This window comes from Anser anser (assembly GCF_964211835.1).
Source record: "Anser anser genome assembly, chromosome: Z".
Classification (NCBI taxonomy): Eukaryota; Metazoa; Chordata; class Aves; order Anseriformes; family Anatidae; genus Anser; species Anser anser.
The window spans coordinates 5,071,088-5,090,464 of record NC_139723.1 but is presented as its reverse complement, the minus strand read 5'-3'; the positions used below and the strand labels follow the sequence as shown (position 1 = coordinate 5,090,464).

The following is a 19,377-nucleotide window of genomic DNA, read 5'->3' as shown; positions in this document are numbered from 1 at the left end:
AATTAATTAAGGAAAATTTCAGCAGAACTCCGCATGTTAACTGAGCCACTGTGCAGGAAACCTGACTGCAGAACTGGAAGGATACTTACGTGTGGCCTCCCAGCCATTCTCATCCCACCGCCCTACGACTTACAATGTACCAGTTAGCAATGGAACAAGTGGGAAGTTCATAATCATGAAAACAAAACAAAACAAAACAAAACAGAACAAACAAACAACAACAACAAAAAAACACAAACCACCTGGACCAAAAAATTTCAATATTTTGAGATACTAGGCTGAAGCAAATACATACTGTCTTCTTTTTAATTCTTTAATGGACTTTAACAGTGGATAAATTTAAGGAAATTTCAACAATACATGAAAGAGTTATGAATCTTTTTTACAAATAAAAGTATCTGTGCATGATGTCTTGTAGTTCTTGACACCTGTGTACTACTGCACACAATATCACACATGCAGGAATTATTGGGAATTTTATTAATCAAGCACAGCAATACCCAGAAGGTGCGTTGCAGAGAACATGCGTGCTGGAAGGTGGCTAGCTACTGACAGCAATAATTTTTCTGTTTTAAATATCCTCGTCATCCAACTGAGGAATGGTAGCTACTGCATATGGCCAAAGAGACTTGTCACATAATCAGATGGATAAATGTCAAGTAGTCAGAAAATCCTTCTTCAGAACTATGTAGTGAGTGCTCATGAAAAATTCCCACTTTTTTGAAAATCTGGATAATTTTCAGGTTTATGAAAGTCTTAATTGGTTCCAAAGTGATTCAAAATCACAAAAGAGGTTAACTGTGTAGACAGAAATTGCAATTTGCTTCATGTTCTGTACTTCTTCAGCTTTTGTCTTAATTGGGATCAGGGTGTAGTAGTGTAGAAGAAGGAGACAGGATTGGGGCAAGTGATGAAAATGGCACCTCCACTCTGCCCTTTCAAGCCATGAACCAGTGTGGAGGAGCAAAAGTCAGTGCAACTGTTGTGGAGGCGTGGAGAAAATCAAGACAGGGCCAGAAATTAAACAGGCCCAAAATCTGACCATTACTAGCCAGCTAAGAGGGTCTTCACGAGTGGTGGTACTCTGTTGATGCTAACATCTCAGATGAAGAGCGTCTCAGTTTCTTGCTGCACCAAGCACGGTGACAGAACTAGGTTGATGGAGGAGGGACGTGTTTGCAAAGGATCTTCCAAAAATCCTGAGCCAGAGGTAAAGCTTCCAATTGTCAAGCAAGAAGCACAAACAGTGTTGAGGAGGACCTGCTCAGGCATGGTGCAATTTGTACCTGTTGGTAGCCATGGCACAACAGAAAATTGCCAAGTGACTGTCTTGGTGCTGATGTAGCCCAAACTACTGTGCGTGCTTGCTGGGGACATGAATCTTATTCTACAGAAGAAAGCTGGCTGGAAAAAAGCACAGAGGTTAACACCACATTCATTTCAACTATTGATATTGACATGAACCACATAACCCAATGAAACGGTTCTTATATATAAGGCAAATATTATGTCATTTTATTACTTATAGTTAACTTGCACTGAAGTGATATGCAAGTAATTTGAGTCTGTACATAGAAATAAAAACATCTGCAGGGTATTCCCAAGGTTATAATTTTGCCAAGGATTTCTCTGATGTCATAAACTGAAAGAGCTGAGTTGAGCTGTTTAGTCATAGGAAGGAACCCCAAGATGAAAATTATAGCCTTGTAACGCACAGCAGGCAAGGCTTTATACATTAACAGCCTTAAGTGCGCCATCTGTGACGATTATACCTTCTCTAAAGACTCAGGGTTCCAGTGAAATGGTTTGCATACATATAAAGTGATTTTTTTCCCCATCTACTTTTGCCGTCTTCTCATTGCAGAAGAAGATGTCAGTCTGTGCTCAGTCAATAGGAAGGCGTAAGTGTTATCCAGTTAAAATTTGATTAGAAAAGAAGAGAAATAAAGTTGGAAAGCTGTAGCTTTAAATCTGGTTTAGATAAAATTTCAGTGTTGTCACACCAGTCACAGTATCCTCTGCTGACATCAGTGTGTAAGACTATCAGAAAACAATCATATAATTCTGACAGAGATAAGACAATGCTGAGCTTACACTGAAAATACAGAAAGGTCATCAAGCAGTCACGTACTGCTCATATGATATTTATCTTTTGGATCCTCAATCCAGAATGCCAAATGTGGGCTACTGTAAATCTTGCCATTGACAAACAAGCAAACGAACAAACACATCCTTGCAAAACCGTATTATGAGAGCACGAGTAGCCTCCTGCCTGGATAAAAGCTTTCTTTTCTGTTAAATTTAACAGATTCGTGTTGATTGGATAGGTCATCTTGAAGAATGACACCTTTAATGAATAATTTGAGGAAAACCAAAAGGAAAGACAGTTTTAGAAATATAATCTATGTTTTTATGTTATGCTCCCTTTCCTTGATAGTAAGAAAAGTTATTGTGTATATGTGAATTTATCTCTCTGTAAGAGAAAGTTAAGATAAGACAAAAATAGAACAAGCTAATGAACATCTGTATTACTTAAATGACACACACACAAAAAATCTTGAGACCTATCAGGCAGCACATTATCATGCACTACCTTTTGCATACAAATTTGATATGGAAGTTAATAATATACCTTCTGTATATTCTACACATTACCTTTGTGGGAGAGGCAATGCTCTCTGCCTGTGTATCTCTGTGTATATACTTGTGTATGTTTGTGTAGAGTTTGAAATCACCTGATATGCACGATATGCTAGCATCAAAAACCCCATATTACCTGGCATGTTCTGCTCCTGAAGAAGAAAATTAATAATAACTAATGATGGTCTCAAGACACCATTTTGTAACAAAACTTCTAATATTCCTTTTTGATTAAAGATGGAACATATTTGTATCTGTAATCCTTCATTTAAGTATATATATATATAGAAAAAAATATATATTATACAATTAAACATGTTTGGTTCATATCATGTGTATGAAGATACTTATGTATGCAAGTTCCTGAATTCAGAGCAATTCTGGATTGATCTTAATAATCACCAACTGCCTCATCAATTGTTTGTCCCTTGCCTCTTTTTAGGTATGCTGTGACATGTTATCTAACAGGTGTCTGAGACAGAGGCTGTTAAATAGGGGATGATATGAGGGAAAAACATTTTAAAAGAAGGTTAGAAAAGCAAATGACTTAGAAGAAGTGCTATCACATATTGCTCACTCTTTTCCTGACACAGCATCTATTTCGAATTGAAACTTAATTTTATTTTCCACAGTGGAAATAGGATTTTGAGTTTTAACTTTCTTGGTTAGAACAATGTAGACAGTTCAGAAAAATGCATTCATTTATAGAAATTTATAGCTTAGAAGGACAAGGTCAATATTGGCCAAAAAATTCTAACTCAGTTGCCGGTCATTTCAAACAATGTATGAGTGGTTCCCATCAGAGCTTGCAGTATGTAATTTAGTGAATATTTCAGACTGTCCACTGGCATCTTAATTTCTCCAGCAGATCTCCCATGTCAGAGGCAACTGACTACTGGTCCAGTTATTTATATTTCCAGAGTGAATTAACAAAAGCAGCTTTCATGGTTTTCTTCGGTGTTTCATACCACAGATATGCCTGATTGGAAAAGTAGGTTTATATTGAATCGCCATTGAAAATATCATTGGGATGATTTATAGAAAAGGAATTCGCATAATGACTGCATTTGATGAAACTGAAAGCTGCTTCATTGGTTTTGTGAATTTGTGATGTTCCCAAGGCCTTGGGATGAACTCACTGGCTTCAGCCACTCCTGGTGACACCCAATCCATTACACAAAAAATGTCCTACAGGATATTTCCTGCATTGTTCCTGTTTTTCCCTAAGGAACAGTGTGCTACAGAAATCAAACATGCAAGAAGGTTTGGAGCAGAGAGTTAATATGTGTAATATATTTCATGTGAAAGATGTTTTTCTTTTTGAGACCTCTGGTCAAGTCCAAGGCTGGATCCCATGGAGCTCAAGCAGGGCACCCGGTCTGCACATGTCTGTTTTCTCCCATGGGCACTGATGGTACTTGGAAATTTCCAAAGCACTTGTCAGGATCTGTCCCAGCAATAAGCATGTTCCTAAATGCAAACATTTCAGGGGAGTGAATACAAGGCAATAAGGCAAACATCTCATAACTCTGCTGGAAGGATCTCAGAGGTTGTTATCCGCCTAGACAAATCTACAGGTCACGACTTTACTCAGAAGCAAGAAATGCTTACTTCAACAGGCAGAAAAAATAGCCAAGTCGCACATCTATTAATGAACTGACTTACTGCCTGAGAAAGGGAAACCCGTGATTGTTTGACCAGTGACAAATGTTGGAGATTATATGGAGAAAATAACATCTGAAAATACCCAGAGGCTGGTGTGAGTGACCTGCTCTGTCTGTGCCTTTGAGCATTCTTTAATACGAGCCCAGAAAAATGCAGAAAAGCTTCTTGTTCTGCGTTACCTTGCACCTGGCCTCACAGCCTGCCACTTTCGATTATTTAACACATACAAGCAGCCCCTACACGGTCAAAGGAAGGCACAGTGAAATACTAAAAGTGATCAAATGAACGAGGCTTGACGCCTCTTTTGGAATCTGCAGGAAATGACAACAGCTCCCTGTTGTTGAGAATGAAAGACTATTGTTCTGGAAGAGCAAGAACCATTAAGCTAATTATACATTTGCATTGATTTGGTGAGAACTGAATGAAGTTAAATTAATACAAGCCAGATGTAAACCAATTTAAGTGTGTTTGCATAGGGGCTTTCACCAGTTTAATTGATTTAAAACCAATTTCATGCACAAACAAAGCCATATATCCTTTTTCTTCTTCTTTACAGACTGAAAATCAAGTAATCATTTCAACTTGGATTTTGAGAACTCTACATTAAAAATGTGGCTGCATTGCTATGTAAGAATGACTCGACTAACTATTATCACAATGCATATCCTTCCAGAAAGAGATCTCAGATTCAGACTTCTCTTTGTAACCAAATCCTGTATGTCAGGATTTGGGTCCAGACCCTTGGCTTACAGGATCAGAATCATGGCTTTATGGTTACATGAGGGTGAAATTGTAATTTAGTGGTTTTTTTTTTTTTTTTTTTTTTTGTGTGCTGCTTATTAGGGAAATAAAAAACAACCACAAAAAGACAAGAAAAAAAAAAAGAAAAAAGAAAACAAATAAGGCTTTAAGATGCTTCAGATATACAGAAAAGAAGAATGTTATTTTAAATTTTAAATTACCTTTTTAAAAAAACAAAACAAAACAAAACAAAACAGGCTTTTATTGTTGTCTTTAAAACCAGCAGTTTGGAGAAGTTGCAGATGGAGAGGGGAAAACCACAGAGCTCCTAAAACACATGCCAAAATCTGCCTGCTCTGCCGGGACGTAAGGAGTAGAGATGTCAATGTCAAAGTGATGGGATGGCAAGGACCCTGCTGCTGCAGCATAGCACAGAAATGAAGGAATGGCCATTTTTGAGATATAAGCAAAATGCCTATACACACATGGTCAAATGCTTGAGCATGTGCAAATGAAATAGAAGAACTAGAAGAGTATACAAAAAGTATGGAACAATGCTACAGACTTGGTAATGCATGCATTTACTTGCAGAAGAAATAGAGTCAGCAGGAACCAATATTTATCTTCTGGAGAAAAGTGATTGGCTCATATTAAGTCAGTTTAGACAAACATGGGATTAAATTTCCTATGTCCAATGGAGATTCTGAGTGTCTCCTTTAAAGCAAAGTTGCATCTATAACATGCAAAAACCATACAAATTTATCTTTATTCTTCATAGTTTCCTTAGAACTAATAGTTCTTTATTTGACATAATAAAATAGATATAATTTACAGTTTTTAGTTTTATCTTGTGTCATGTTTTATTTATCAACATTAAAAATTACTTAGAATTGCATAATTCAAAATAATGATATAAGCAATTCATTAATTCAATTACAAATTAAGCACTTGATACAGTTCCTTGCTCAAAAATGCAGACATGAAAAAATGCTTTTTAATTATAAAATTATCAACCGTGACTTGATGAGTCATTTAATGTCCCACTGCAAATGCTTCCTTGATGAAACAAGGCACATCTCTTAAGCCAAAATGCACTACTTTCACCTCACCAGAACTGTGTGCAGCCTGAAGTCACCATCATACATCCTCCACGGTAACCCAACTGTGCAAATTCTAAATCCTCAGTTTCCATAGTTCCATTCTGTGGGCTCTTTGCAAATAGCTGCATGAATTTTTCACCAGGAAAAAAAAAAAAAAAAGAAAAGAAAAATAAAAAATAAAGAAATCAACGACTCACATGTTCTTATTTTGTTTCAGGGCTGCCTGGGAGCTTCTGGGATATAAACACTCATGCATCCTGACATCTGCATTGAAAGAGCGGAGGCTGCTGAACCTTTAGCGCAGGCTGCTCTCCTCCAGGTACTCACTTAGACCAAAAAGTGAAATCTAAAATAAAAAATCCAAAGAGAAACTTCCCAAAGTCAGAATTTTGCTAATTCTCTGAACAGCAGAGAGAGACTTCCTAGGTGGAAAGGTCTTGGCTGTAAGTATTAAGCAAAAGGTGGCAAATCATAACTACCATCACTTGGAAGCTTTCTGTCTGTAACTCAGGGAGCAACGTAAAGGCAAATCTTGCAGATATTCAGAAATATTCCTGTATGGCTTCAGAGCAGGTGCTGGAAAGCCCTTGGTTTTCTGCTCTCCTTTCTGATTGCTGAGGTTTCAATGTTGCAAACATGCTACTTCATATTACTGATGGAACACAGCAAAATGAAGCCAGAAATTCATTCCCTAGCAATAAAATCAACCTGAAATTTAAGTTATGTAGTGGATGGTCAAAGTCCTTGTCCCCAGTCTAAGAAACACATGGCACTTCTATCCTAGCGTGGATGGGAGGGATTTAAGGGTGCTAGAGAGGAACCTTTAGCCTGTCCCTGTATTGAGTCTGTCTTTTACACTGAAAACTCATTGGGTCAGAGCCTGCCAGCTACCGTGTGTTTGCAGAGAGTTTAATATAATAGGGACTGAAACCTCAGCTGCTGAAAAGACATAGACATAATACACATCACTGGTAACAAAAATTTCAAGCTGTGATAAAAATTATCCCTCTCCACAGTTTCTCTGCTTGAAATATTATCCTGAAAGCCAGTAGGAAAACAGAGTCCTCAAAATGTAGCCTTCTGATTTGTTTACTCAGGCTACGCTTAGTCATTTAAAAACAGTGTCTGTGTGTGTGTTAGCTTTAGCTAACAGTGTCAGGCTTAGAGAAAAAATCCCCGTGTGTTTCTTTTTTTGCAGTGTGTGTGTTTATGTATGTCTGCTCTCTTCCTATTGTCAGCATCTCACCGTGCTTTGGGTGCTGTCTCAGAGAGCTCACAGCCAAAAAGATAAATAGCACTGAGTGGGAAAGAGAAAGATGCAATCAAAATATGCTCAAAATTTCTGTGTAGGATCTCTCCCTTGGGACATATGAAAAGTCTAATCCACTTTCAGAGGTGGTAAAAAAAAACAACCTCAAAAGTGTGTTCTCTATACCTGTACTATCACTTCAACTGCAAACACAGAGCTGGAATTGTCTTTCCAAATGTGTTTGTCTGTGAAGTTGTAAGGAGCCTTATCAATGACAGCAATTAATTCTGCTGTATTACCTCTTTCCTAACTACATTTATGTAGTTAGGAAAGATGATCCTGAAGGCACACAACCACATTATCACGTGTACACACTGATGTGCACTGACAATGCCTAAAGCCTATTTACCGTTGCATAGCCTCACAGAAAAACGCAGGCCAATTTTGTAACAGTTTAGCGGGCAAACGGACATGTTTTAGCTCATTTTATTCCCTGACACCAAGCCAAAATTAGCAATCAGTTTAGATACCTCTGGTTGTCCATTTCTCTGAGGAAATGACTAGGCTGAGGCAGCGACATTACCTCTTTATGCCATTCAAGGCATGTATTACGATTCAGAGGAGAGAGGTTCACAACACAGTCCCAGGGCTCGGCACAGAGATAATGCATCATTCCACAGCAACTTTCTCCTGCCATCCCCAGAGCAGCCACCACACAAGCCCACACCATTTTTCACCAGGAAATTAGGTTGTTAAACCCAACACATGACAGCGTTTCTGCGAGGGGTGTTAACGCAGGTGTGGATTTCCACGCAACTCGTAGCACACAAATGCATTGGAAAATAAGCAGCTAAGTTCAAGTTTAAATATATACATATATATAAACACGCACAATCCAAACAAAACAGACAAAAAACCCTGCCCCATCTGTCAAATTGTGTGTATGACATCATCAGATATTCTTCACTTGTTTGCAGCCATTCAGACCAACCTGCCCCACAGCCCGGGCTTTGTGCTCCAGCTCTCTTTACAGGCTCAGCGGGCTGGAAAATTACCACATGCTGTCACAGTTAGCTCAGCCAGGTCTTGTTATCATTGTTTCCAAGGAATCCATTCATCCCATTATTTTACATATCGGGCAGACGTCCTGCCACGGAGGCTTGGGCCGCGCTAGCTTGAAGGGCCAAACGTTAATGGTTCGCTTTTGTTGGCGCAGTACGTGGGAAAAAGTGCCCAGACAGCTCACTGACACTGCTTTAGGACCTCCAGACTTAGGGGGTAGACTGTGAAGAGCTTTTATGTAAACAAGACCTCAATAAACAAAGAATATATTCTGTGTCAATATTCATAACCCATAAATTTTTCTCCTCGTCCCCCACTCCTGCCCCCCAGAGCAGCATAACTCTTCGGATACAAAGAGGCAAGAAAGTGGTATGGATGGTCAATGCCTTTCACAGAGCCGATCTGGGGGATGTGTGCAAGAAACCATACAACCAACCCTGATTTATAAGGGATATTATTGAGCTCCCGGGTGGAACAAAGCAGTTTTATTTCGAGCTTGCTCTACTATTGGTGTGGCTGATAATGGGGCATGTGATTGTGGAAATTTAAAGCTTGTGATTTGTGTATGTCATAGCTGATGTGTCAAAAGGAAGGCAGAGCATGCCTTTCTTTCCTTCCTGGGCATGGATTTTCAAGCAAATGGATCGCACTAACGGCAAATTTTATTTCCCTCTGAGGGAACTGAAAAGCCTGGCAATGTTCAGGAAGTACATGGTAAATTCGGATCATTCAGAAAAAAAAGAAAACAAAAATCAGGATAAAGAATAATATGTTCAGTTATGTTGTTTCCCCCTCATGTTGATGGTATTTTTAGTTTCTTTCCTTTTTTTTTTTTTTAGCCCAAATTCTTTTCTCAGCTGACTTGACTTCTGTGATTTCACAGGGCTTGGTTCCGATCGGGAGGGGCTCTTGCTCTGGGACAGCTCCACCAGCTTCACCTGAGTTCGTCCACCTTCAGCCCACCATGGCCAGGAGGAGGACCTGGCTGGTGGGAATGGCTCTTGGCAGGGCATCTCCAACCAGGACGAGTCCTCGTCAGTGATGTGATGTCTCGGGGGCAGAAAGAGACGCTTGGATCCTTCAATTTGAATGGAGTGGAGTGAATAACAAAATGTGTCACGCAAACAAGTTGCAAAACCCTTTATGCCAAGAGGGAGGCACTTTTAAAACCGCATAAAAATTAATCCCAAGCGAGAGTGTCTCTGAGTGCCTGGGGCTTAATTGTCAGATCTGAGTACGCTCTTCTGCCTCAGGTGTCAGGCTGGTGCTGGGGAGGGAAGGGGCTGGGCTTGGCATCTGCTGCCTGCAGTGTGCATTTCAGGTGCTGAGTATTTCCCTTCTGTTATTTCCTTTGCCTTTGGACAACAAAGGTCGTGATAACATGACCTGGCTGCTCCTACTGTGACAGCATGTGGTAATTAGCTGAGTCCACTGGCATTTCAAAAACCTAAACAAGAGTCTCAGCTTTTTAAGCTTGCCTGCAACTAGCACAGCTGTTATTTCAGTTAATTTGTTTTATTGATACGGGAAACATCTACAAAGAGCCCCACAAAAGTCAGCAGCACAGTATATCTTGTTTTCTGTAAACAGTACTGAGTGCATGAGAACAACTCTCAGGCTCTTTCTAAAGCCCGTCTGAGATATGTTTCAGGTAGTGATAAAATGTGTGAAAATACTTGCACTATCCTAAATTCAGGTTAGCCAGTTCACGTCTCTATGAAATATATTCTAATTTCAACCTAGATTATTTTGGTGTCTGGCAGCTACTTTTTCCCTTCTTCAGATGGCATTAAGAGCCAATTGAGGTAAATTTATTTTTCCATAAAAGTAAAAGCATCAAGGCTAGAAGTCCAAAGCCAAGCCTTCCAAAAAATTATCCTAATAATTATGTAAAGCGTAGATAATGTCATCTTGGAATAAAAAGATTTTTTCAGGGTAAGAAATGCTACATTAAGATAAACATTAGAACTTAGTGTTGCCACCTTAAACGTAACTTTTAAAAAAAATCTTACAGGCTTTAAAATAAGCATAAAGAGAGAGAGAGAGAGAAATAAGAATTAGACTAAAAAAGTGAAAGAGCACAGGAAATAAATAACACTTAAAAAATCAATTATTTCAGGCATTCTGAAATGCAGTGTTTTGCCCTTAACTTTTCAAGCTTTTATGTTCGTGTGCACTCACTCATGCAATTTCCAGTGTATTTAGGGAAGATGGAGTCTGGAAGTGAAATGGGAATAAATTAATAGGAATTGGCCTTAGTTTATGTGGTCTTCTAAAACTGTATTACCAAATACACAGACTGCATTATTCAAAGCAGCAGTTTCATGCCTAGCTTTTCGTGACAGTAAAAGTGTTTTTGAGTGGGAAAAAAGTGCAAAAAGAAAGACATTTTAATGTACAGTGGCAGACAAATGCCTAAGTCCCATTAACATCTGGGGACATTAGAGCACTTGATCTTTTTCTGTGCACTGCTTTACTGGGAGTCACCTGGTGCTTAGCCCTTGAAAATAATAAAAAGCCACCACTTGCCTGGCAGTCAGAATGTCTCTTGTAGCAAAGGGTTTATTTTTCCTCACTTAATACTGTGCTGCTGTCAGACCTCAGGGTTATGCCTGCCCTCCTGTTTAGCACAATGAGTCAGACTGTCCATTTTCAAAGAACCATCACGCACCCACGCACCCCCAAGCCCTCCATTCTCTGATGCATATATCTCCATCAGAAATTCAGGTGTGGAGGGAAGGAGTAGCCCCTTCTTACAGTGCTAAAATGCCACTCGGTTTTTAACTAGTCAGCTCCTGCACTCTGCTCTCCAGCAGCCTGAACAGGATGGAAAACCTTGCCCTAATTTTTCCCTTGCATTTCCAGTTCTTCAGAAGAGCTTTCTATTGCAGAATGAAGATTACAGCCCACAATACAGCAAGGACTGAGCCTGTGCTGAGGATCATAATTGCCTTCTCTTTGTTAATATGCATTTCTCTTTGGAAATGTCCTTTTCATCATCTGGATCAGGAGGTTTTTTACTTTGGGAAGCAGATGAAGATGTCCCTGTTAACCAAGGTACATTACCTCTTCTGGGGAAGACTGACAGTGAGCCTGTCCTTCACAGATGTAGGCTACGTAAATTCTTCTCTAAATTACAAAACATGGTATCTGAAATGTTTGGGATAAGATTTTAGAGAAGAAGAAAATAAAGAATTAAATGTTCTGATAAGTGGCTGAGACACTCACCTCAAAGCTTATAAGAAAGAACTTAACTGCAGGCTACCAAGAAACCTCTTTAATCTCCTGACCACAAAGTGTAAGCACAGATAAGTAACTTCCATTGCCTGCCCACAAGCATGAACAGCTACCGTTTATCTGAAATTTGTAAAACCAGAAAGCTCTCTCTGGGCATGACTAAGAGTCAAAACGACTTGGAAACAAAATCCATGCTACTCCACTATATAGAAATAAAAATATCTGTATTCTTACAAAAGCTTCTCCAGGACTGTAGAAAAAAAAAATCATAACTCAGTGTGATAGTGGCCTATGATATTCTGCAAATAAACAGAGCTTTCTTAAGCATGAAAATCGTACCTTTGATTTTGACAGCCATCTTTTCCAAGTAAACATGGAGATACTTAAGGGACTGATTCAGTGACCTTAAGTGAAGGCAATAATACAACTGCAGAACAGCTCACACTGAATTTGGTAGGATTTTGACCAAGGAATATTACTTGAATTCATAAAATTTACAAGAAAAGGCATTCAAGGGCATTCAAGGAAATCAGCAACCTCTGCATCCTTGTCCTTGTGTCACCTTCCATTCTCTTTGTAAAAAGAAGTAAAAACAGCTCAGAAAAGTATGCAAAACTAATATAGACTTTATCTACCTGACCCATCATAACAAATTAGCAACTGTCCTTCGTATTAGCCATTTCCCATCATGTTACATTAATATTACAGAAGTTTAGCATTTGATTGCCCCAATAAGATATGACCTTGCAATCATTTCAAGCAATTTTCATATCAGATTAGTGAAAACAAAGGCTAGCACACTCAGATGCTAGGATGGAATCTACCAATAGAACACGTCAAAATATTTCTTTTTTTTTTCTTGTATATTAATGTTTGTATTTCCCATTTCAACGTTTTCCTACAAAATTTCATTACTGGACTTGGACAACTAGCACATTATCACTTACTTTTCAAATTAAGTAAGTAACCCATGAAGAATCATTGTAGCAGCTTTTAACACCTTTTATTATCAAATTTACAGCTTCAAGAGAAACAATGGTGGCTACTGGTGAGGACTGTGTGAGACAACAAAATCAGAAGTGATGCAATGAAACTTACGTAAGATACAGATAAAGAAAAAAATTCCTAGAGGAGTTGTCCTTCTAATGATACAGTAATTGTCTCAAGGAAGTGGTGAAAACCCCTTTTCACTATACAATCAGTGTTACACTGAAAAAAGCACTACTGTCTAGAGAATAATCTTGTGCCAGGCAGCAAGAGGATTGACTTGATTTATCTTCACTTTCTCAGATTCTATGATTCAAGACTGGCTTAAAAGATGAAAGACTAATGGTATTTAATGGCTTGCTGAGTTCTTGTCTGATTGCTACACGGTTTTCTTGCTTTCAGAAATTAAATAATTTAAGAAGAGAAGAAGAAGACATTTATATAGCTTATGGATTTTTTTTTCTCTAGTCACATTAATATAAAGAGATTCAAACAAAGCTCCTTCAGAGTCTGCCTGCACCACAAAAGAGAATCACTGATAATGCAAGTGGTGGAAAGGCAGTGATGCAGCATGTCTACACTGATGACTGCAGTTCTGGTGGAAATTCAGTCCACATTCACTCTTTTAACATCCATTTTATTTTACTTTATTTTATCCTGTTGCAATTTGTGGTACCTTCCTTGTGCTTTTTTCTAAGCTTTCTAAGACCCTTCTGGAAGTTTTATAAAGCAAATTCAGGGTGCTGGGAAAACCTGGAGAGGTTTGGTGGGAAAAGAGCTCATATGTGCTTAATTGCCTGGGAAACTCTGAAAGAACCAGTCCCATTTCATAATCCTCTCAGGTTCAAACTCTGGCTGAGAAATCATGTTCATTTCTCACCAAGAACATGTATTTTCTGGAGCCTGCAGAGCATTTGACATACTAGGGAGAGCATTATTACGGCAGTATCTGGTGCAGGGAGAAGAAAAGGAGGGAAAGATTAGAAAAACACAAGCTTGCTACACTGTGATACCCAGTAATGTGTAAAAAGCTCATAATCTCAGGTTTTGCCTTGGGCTGGTGCCATCTCTGTGTCACTTGCCTGTGAAAAGGGCAGGCTGAAAGCAACAGTTCCTGAATTTATTACTGCAGTGAGCAATTCATTTAGACTGAACGGATACTAATTGCAGCAAACCTTGAATTCCATCATTCTTGCTTTTTATTTTTTTTTACTGAGTAAAGTCAATCATTTCTCCTTTATCATCTGTTCATCCCTTGTATATCCTTGCGATTCCAGTAGATCTCATTGAGAGATGAGATTGTTTGTGTCTTCTGGTTTGTCTCCTCAGCTCTCTGGCCAGTCTGTTTTCTCCCCTGTCCTTGCTTAGAGAAATGGACAAATCGATTAGTTTAATAGCATCCGGGACTGTGAGGTATCTCTTGCACTTTTTTCTACATGCCACAACCTTGGTGTCACTACTTCTGGCCCTTTTCTGTGGGTGATTTGAAGATCTCAGCGTTTCCTGCTGCTTCTGCTCAGCTGAACAGTGTTTGGCTCCACGTGGAGCTTGGCCACCTGCAGCGCGCCCAAGCTGTGCCTGAGCTGCAGAAATGGCAAGGCTTCCTCTTTGCTGGATGTCATTAGCAGTGCCTAGATGCTGCTCAGGCCAGAGCATTTACAAGAAACTTCTCAGACATGCTGGAAATGAGTAAAGTAGATCACCTGAGAAGCAAGTGCTGCTGGCAAAATAGCCACTCCTGCTGCACGCTGTGCTATTCATAAAGGTAAGTGGCCTCCAGCAAGCTGGGCTCCCCATGCCGTGAAGTGCACAAAATAGAGCCTTTACCTATGCACCGTGGGAGACGGAACCTTACACACTGGCTTCATTACACAAAGACTTTCCATCCACACTGCCAGGACAGCAGGCACAGGCTGAAATTCTAGCAATTACTTTGGCTTCATTTCATGCTAAGCATTATAAAGTGCTGGAGATGATAATGCTTGGCATAAGTGTCCCCTTTGCTGTGACTGTGTCTGTAGCACACCGCAACCGTGCCTTTTCTGTTTGACATTGGAAATTAACATCACCATACTTCATTTTAAACATCTGTTAAATGGAAATAATAACACAGTGCCTACCCCCTGAAGAGGCCTGTTGTGAGGCTTAACTAATTATTGCGCACTTGCAAAGTGCTCTGAGATCTCAAAAAGAAATATATCATCAAAGTGCAAAGTATTATTCTTGTGCAGCCGTCGGAGAGCACATTTTCAGAGAGGCTATAAATCTGTTACCAGTGTGATCCACGATAGGTCTGTCAGCTGAAGGAAAGACATGAATGTTTAAACATTTATTTGAATATTAAACCAAAGGTCTTCAAAACCCATACTGAAGGCTCCACTGCAGTCCTAAGTGAATTCTGGTCATGTAACAGTGTGCAGCCAGAGTTGTACAGCTGAGGAAATTCACTTTGCCAACCGTGCTGGAAACTTGGATGGCAACTTCAGTAAATCCAGTTATTCTCTTTTCACCTTGGTCCCTTTCCAGATGAACAGCAAATCCTTTTCTTCCAAATACAATAATTCTTAGATTTGCTGGAAGGAATATTAGAATCTTATAATTGCATTGAATTGTTTGTGGCCAGCTGGTATAGGCTACTTTTTTCCTGAGGACCTGCTGAATGCAGGGCACTGTTGGCTGTACTGTTTAGTATTACATGCGAGACTATGAATGATTCGTAGTCTGGTCCATGTGCTAGATTTCTGTGGTTGTTTTGGTTCATGTGGATTACCCTGGTGTGGCAGACATTCTTCAGCCAACTTTAGCCATCAGTGCCCAAAAATTAGCAAAAATGAGATTGCGCCGGGGTCTTGGAAGAGCCCTCTATGTATTTCCCATGGGCTATGAAAGAAATAGGTATGAGAGGACCATTAAGGTGTTGTTGAGGCATTGAGGCCCTGTGACCTGTCACAGATTTGCTGAAGGCAAGTTTCCCACTGCAGCAGATGGCGACAGCAGTGTGATCCCCATTTGGGGGTATTCAGATTCGAGTAGCTGACAAGATCACACCCAGGGCACGTCATTTCCACTGCAACCGCACACAAGTGCCCAACGCCAAGGGCAGGAGATGCACTGCTTGTGAAAGATCACAGCTGAAGGGTAGATGTCTCTGTGCTTTATGGTAAAAATTGTGAGTAACATGGGTCAACTCCTCCTGCACTCAGGCAGTGCTTACTAATGTGATATCCATCCTTCAGCAGTCGTGGATATCTGCTTGGGACCGGAGGTCCAGAGTCCAGGGTTGGCAAGGATCCACACAGTAGCCAATAGATACAACACAATTTATTACCACTGCAGATGCAGTCAGTCCCAAAAACTTCTGGGGAAGCCCTGGGAGCCCTGCCTAGACAAGAGGAACCACAAGGAGCCTTAGAGCAATCAGAGAACAGTCTTCACTGATCACCTAACTCCACGCAGTACCTTGTGCAATGGCCCATATAAAATCAGCAGTAAGCAAAAAGAAAACACCGGTAGGCACACTGAAGTTTTGTCCTTCATCAGCTCAAGGAAATCTATATTACTACCTGCAACTCTCAAAAGTCAGAACGCTATTCAGGCAACAAATTCAGAATGACTGGCTTAGCCTCATGGATCTGAAGAGTTCTTTAGCATTGATATGAAAGAATAATAATGATTGTTCCAGTGAAAGTGATTCCAGAAATAAGCACAGGGGGTAGATTTCTGCCTCCTTAAAAAGCTGTCCAAACAACCTCCCTTCTTCCAAAGCAGAGCTGGGGGTCTGCAACCAGCAGTCTGCAGAGGGAGTCTCCACTTGTGCAGTAAACTCAGCATTGGGTTTGCACGTGGCATCTACCTCCTTTGCCACGGTGCAAGTAATGCAGGCTGCTGTGGTGGTAGAAATATGCAGAAAGAGGTGCAATGAAGGAGTTAAGCAGAAAAAAAATGGATTTATAATTTCTGTTATTGACCTCTTCTGCTGCCACAGCCACATATTATACAAATTGTCAGCAGGATGGTAGCTGATAACATAAAAGGCTCAGAAGCACCAGATTAAAATTAAAAATGTATTTTCAACCACAGCTCACAGCTTTTCCACAATGACAAATGCAGCTTGCCATGTGAGCCCTCAGAACATCACAGTGACTGCAGAAGATAGTTTCTTCTGCAGCCATTTAAAATCCTGGCTTCTGTGTTATAGAGTAATAAATAGAAGTGAATTTTACTGGGGATGCCAAACCAAAATGTCAGTCAGCGTAACGTGACTGGGAAATGAAGGTATCAATGAAGTTACACTAAGCTTTTGGGTAGGATCTGGCCCAGTTATTTCCCACTGGCTGGACCAGGTATTATCCAATCACTTATTGCAGGCAAATGTGAAAGTGCTTCTACTAGTTAAATTTTCTCAATAATTTGCACATGAAGACCTCATTTGCTACTTGCTTCTTACCTCCCAGGGCCACCTCTGTGGCTGCTGGACTTCTCCTTTCACCCCTGGTGCTGCAGGTGTCCTCTGGACGTTCTTTTGAGGCTTATCCCTTATCATTTGCACAGACATGTCACAGCCTCCTCTGCTGGAGGGTGATTTTCAGCTGCATGGTAGTTGTCCCCAGGTGAAACAGTCTTTGGGGCACCATCCCCAACCCAGTGGAGGTGTGGGATGTGTCAGCTTGGCCTGTGCATCTCCAGGACTTGTTCATGGAGAGAAATAGGAGCACACTGTGTGGTGCCTGGACACTTCTTGTCAACCCCGAGCTCGTTGCTTCTTTTCCTTACACGTCCAGATTCCCGGTGGGTCTGTCAGAATACAGTGATTTTCCAAACTGTTGTGACAAAGGGAGATTGTGGGCTTCCTGAACCTGCAGAAGAGATATCAGATGCCAGTATGACCAGCTGCAGATGCTGATTACTTCTTCAGCCCAGTCCAATCAAAACTTTGATAACAATAATGCATTTTTCTTTTCAATTCAATTTTTTTTATAAATTGTAGTCTGGTAAGTAATATGTTTCAAATGAACTAATAAATACATTTAGTTTAAAGTGAAGGAAATGTACTTATATCTGGTCATAAATCTACTCTAAATAAAAATTATCAGGTGCGATTTTGAATGTTATTTTGAATCTGATCCAGAATCTCCCATTCAAATATCATTCCTCATGCTCACAGAACCACAGAGCTGGGTAAAACAAAGGGATTTATGAAATATTTGTTATGCTCTCTTCATCTGCCCTCCAATTTCTGAGTCCTTCTGGCCACGCAGCATGTTACTGAACATTTCCTTGCAGCAATGAATCGTAAGACACTTTAATGAAAGGTGAGATTCTCATACAAGTTCCTCACACAAGTAGTTGTTATTTTAAGCAAAACACCATATACTGTGAAAAGTATGATGAAATTGCAATAATTGGTACACTGGAAACAAATAGTCTGCGGGGAATCATTGCCTCAATAGATTTTTCCTCTTTGTTTAAGTTATGTATTACTAGTTTCACCTTTTGTGTTCTGCTTTTAAAACACACTAGTTCATGGATAAAGTACAAATGCACACAGCACTGAAAAAGCACCTTTAAGATACTGGCTATGGGGCTAATATATATATATATGTATAAATTAATGTAGGAAATGCATTTTTGTTACTATTATGCTTGGAAATATTCCTAAAGAGCAGACATATGTCACAGGAACAGACATATTTCAAAGGAAGAAGCCTCCATTAGATGATAGGACTAATAATTTTTTATCAATTAGAATTCCTGATGGAAAGGAGCCAACTCTCTTCATTAATAATATTAGTAGTGGTTGGAATTACACCATCTGTCTAGAGATATGGATAATATTTTGAGGAGAAATGTCAACTGTTTAAAGAACATATTTGCAAGGAAGGAAAGGGAGATAAAGCAAAATTATCTCTTGGTACCTGCTGTAATTTCTACAGTGCCCAGAAACCCACACCTTTGCTTCTTAAGGTGTTTTTCAGATTGAAACTTTATTTTTACAGTGTTTTTGCTTTGTGAAAAGTATTATGTTATACAGAAATATACTATACCATGCTATTTTATTTTATTTTGGTTTATTTTTTATTTTACTACTCTGTTATTTATTCAATGTGGTAAGTTGTAAGCTTGATTTATTTTAACTGGAGAAATCAGTTCTTTTTTTTTTTTTTTTCTAAATGTAAATGGATAGCTTAGCATCACCTGCTGTCAAGCCTGTGAAATGGTGAGTGGAAGTATACCCTATGCTTCTGTAGCATAGAAAGTGTTATGATTTCAAATATACTTTCTAGTTCAAGTTGTCACAAACCTATCACTGAATATTTGCCAGCATCTCATCCAGGAGGCATGTGAGAATAATAAGAACACCTTTTTTATTGAATATGATCACACCAAGTTAAGTGGATATTTTGAATTTCTAGGCTTCTGCTCCATGAAGCCATGTCTTCTCTGGAAGTATGTCTCAGATACAAATTTAATTAGCATCTGAATTTCACAGATGTGGATGATACAACTTGTTCACGCTGTCTGAAGAATGTATCTCGTGGAGCTTTTGTAATCCTGGAAAATATGTAGAGGTAATATAAGATAATAAGACTTCAGAAACTCCTTTATCCAGTGGAGGAACAGCAGAGCAGGACATAAGCAATCCAGGAGGTTCCTGGAGGACATCAATGACAACTTCCTGACCTGACTGACAGAGAA

At 39.5% G+C, this 19,377-nt stretch overlaps 1 long non-coding RNA gene across 1 annotated transcript in view; it reads left to right on the top strand.

Moving 5' to 3' along the window:
* The window catches only part of LOC310889938, a 38,375-nt gene extending 26,348 nt beyond the window's left edge, over positions 1-12,027 (top strand). The window contains exons 3-5 of the long non-coding RNA XR_014576924.1: positions 6,364-6,465; positions 9,341-11,717; positions 11,804-12,027. This is a non-coding gene — a long non-coding RNA (uncharacterized lncRNA). The remainder of the gene's footprint in view (positions 1-6,363; positions 6,466-9,340; positions 11,718-11,803) is intronic.
* The last annotated feature ends 7,350 nt before the right edge of the window (positions 12,028-19,377 follow it).